This window comes from Triticum dicoccoides, chromosome 4A (assembly GCF_002162155.2).
Source record: "Triticum dicoccoides isolate Atlit2015 ecotype Zavitan chromosome 4A, WEW_v2.0, whole genome shotgun sequence".
Classification (NCBI taxonomy): Eukaryota; Viridiplantae; Streptophyta; class Magnoliopsida; order Poales; family Poaceae; genus Triticum; species Triticum dicoccoides.
In genome coordinates this window covers 98,872,808-98,876,327 of record NC_041386.1, presented here as the reverse complement: position 1 = coordinate 98,876,327, position 3,520 = coordinate 98,872,808, and positions in this window count along the sequence as shown.

The following is a 3,520-nucleotide window of genomic DNA, read 5'->3' as shown; positions in this document are numbered from 1 at the left end:
TTAGCGAGCTAGGGCGTAGATTGGTAGGAAGGAAAGACTTCGCACGCACCCCAGTGTTCGAACCTTAAGGTTTTGCCGGAACCCCACATCCGACAGAATCGACCATTGTGATAACCCCCCGGAAAAGTTTGTGAGGGTTTGGAGACCACCCCAATGTCTACCACTAGTGGTTGAGAAACACCTTTGTGGTGTTGTCTCAAAGGGAGAATAGGGTGAGCCTTCGTGGTGTTGGTGTGCCTTCATGGTAACATCCACCTCTCTAACAGTGACGTAGCTTCCCTCCAAGGAAGTGAACATCGGCATACATCCTCGTCTCCCGGAGTTGCGGTTATTTCTAACCCTCACTCTCTACTTGTGGTTACTTGTCTCTTAGCACTTACTTGTATCATATTGTGCTTGCTTACTTACATATTTGTGATACTTGTTTATCCTGCTTAACTCCTTGTACTACACTTGCAATTGTTAGGCTCATCTTCATATTCCACATTATTGCCTAAAATTGCTAAGTAATAATTAAAATTTGTAATTGTACCTATTCACCCCCCTCTAGGTCCATCTCGATCCTTTCAACTATGTCAATAGGTTAGTACCAAAAATGATATAGAATGACTATAAAATGATTATAAAACATCCAAGATTGATAATATAACAGCATGGAACAATAAAAAATTATGGATACATTGGGGACGTATCACTATGATGCTATGACCGGAGGAGTTAACTATGGAGGGGGGCACCACACATGGCTAAGAGAACAATTGATGTGCCTTTTGGGGTGCCCCTGCCCCCGTATATAAAGGAGGAGAGGGGAGGCCGGCCGGCCCTAGGGGCGCGCCAAGTGGGGTGTGTCCCACTAGGACTCCTAGTCCTAGCCGGCTCCCCCCTTCCTTCCAACGGACAGGGGGGAAGGGGAAAGAGGGGGAGAGGGAGAAGGAAAGGGGGGCCGCGCCCCCCACCCCTTGTCCAATTCGGATTGTTATAGGGCGAGGGGGGCACCTCCTATGGCCTGCCTCCTCCTCTCCACCATGGCCCATGAGGCCCATTAAATTTCCCGGGGGGTTCCGGTAACCTCCGGGTACTCCGAAAAATCCCTGAACCTCTTTGGAACCATTCTGGTGTCCGTACATAACCTTCCAATATATGAATCTTCACCTCTCAACCATTTCGAGACTCCTCGTCATGTCCGTGATCTCATCCGGGACTCCAAACAAACTTCGGTCACCAAAACACATAACTCATAATACAAATCGTCATCGAACGTTAAGCGTGCGGACCCTATGGGTTCGAGAGCTATCTAGACATGGCCAAGACACATCTCCGGTCAATAACCAATAGCGGAACCTGGATGCTCATATTGGTTCCTACATATTCTAGGAAGAACTTTATCGGTCAAACCGCAATAACAACATACGTTATTCCCTTTGTCATCGGTATGTTATTTGCCCGAGATTCAATCATCGGTATCATCATACCTAGTTCAATCTCGTTACCGACAAGTCTCTTTACTCGTTCTGTAATACTTCATCCCGCAACTAACTCATTAGTCACATTGCTTGCAAGGCTTATAGTGATGTGCATTACCGAGAGGGCCTAGAGATATCTCTTCGATACTCAGAGTGACAAATCTTGATCTTGATCGATGCCAACCCAACAAACACCTTCGGAGACACCTGTAGAGCATCTTTATAATCATCCAATTACATTGTGACATTTGATGGAACACAAGGTGTTCCTTTGGTATTCGGGAGTTGCATAATCTCATAGTGAGAGGAATATGTATAAGTTATGAAGAAAGCAATTGCAATAAAACTTAACGATCATATGCTAAGCTAATGGATGGGTCTTGTCTATCACATCATTGTCTAGTCTTGTGATCCCGTTCATCAAATGACAACACATGTCTATGGTCAGGAAACTTAACCATCTTTGATTAACAAGCTAGTCAAGTAGAGGCATACTAGGGACACTCTATTTTGTCTATGTATTCACACATGTACTAAGTTTCTGGTTAATACAATTATATCATGAATAATAAAAATTAGGAAATATAAATAACACCTTTATTATTGCCTCTAGGGCATATTTCCTTCAGTCTCGCACTTGCACTAGAGTCAATAATCTAGTTCACATCGCCATGTGATTTAACACCCAAAGGGTTTATTAGAGTCAATAGTCTAGTTCACAACTCTATGTGATTAACACCCAAAGAGTACTCAGGTGTGATCATGTTTTGTTGTGGGAGAAGTTTAGTCAACGGGTCTGCCACATTCAGATATGTATGTATTTTGCAAATTTTCTATTTCTACAATGCTCTGCGCGGAGCTACTCTAGCTATTTGCTCACACTTTCAATATGTATCCAGATCAAGAGTCAGAGTCATTTGGATTAGTGTCGAAGCTTGAATTGACGTAACTCTTTACGAAAAACTCTTTATCACCTCCATAACCGAGAAATATTTCCCTAGTCCTCTTAGGTAACTAATGATAACTTTGACCGCTGTCCAGTGATCCACTCCTGGATCACTATCGTACCCCCTTGCCAAACTCATGGTAAGGTACACAATAGGTCTGGTACATAGCATATCATAATTTATAGAACCTATGGCTGAGGCATAGGAAATGACTTTCATTCTCTCTCTATATTCTGTCATGGTCAGGTTTTGAGTCTTACTCAACTTCACACCTTGTAACACATGTAAGAACCCTTTCTTTGACTGATCCATTTTGAACTCCTTCAGAATCTTGTCAAGGTATGTGCTTTGTGAAAGTCCTATCAAGCATCTTGATCTATCTCTATAGATCTTGATGCTCAATGTATAAGTAGCTTAACCGAGGTCTTTCATTGAAAAATTCTTATTCAAGTATCCTTTGTGCTATCCAGAAATTCTATATCATTTCCAATCAATAATATGTCATCCACATATAATATCAAAAAGGCTACAGAGCTCCCACTCACTTTCTTGTAAATACATGCTTCACCATAGGTCTGTATAAAACCATATGCTTTGATCACCTTATCAAAGCATATATTCCAACTCTGAGATGCTTGCATGATTCCATAGATGGATCGCTGGAGTTTGCATACTTTGTTAGCACCTTTAGGATTGACAAAACCTTCTGCTTGCATCATAGATAAGAAATCCATTAAGGAATGCAGTTTTGACATCCATTTGCCAGATTTCATAAAATGTGGCAATTGCTAACATGATTTGGATAGACTTAAGCATCACTACGAGTGAGAAAATCTCATCGTGGTCAACACCTTGAACTTGTCAAAAACCTTTTGCAACAAGTCAATCTTTGTAGATAGTAACACTACCATCAACGTCTGTCTTCCTCTTGAAGATCCATTTATTATCAATGGCTTGCCGATCATTGGGCAAGTCCACCAAAGTACACACTTTGTTCTCATACATGGATCCTATCTCAGATTTCATGGCCTCAAGCCATTTTGCGGAATCTGGGCTCATCATCGCTTCCTCATAGTTCGTAGGTTTGTCATGGTCTAGTAACGTGACTTC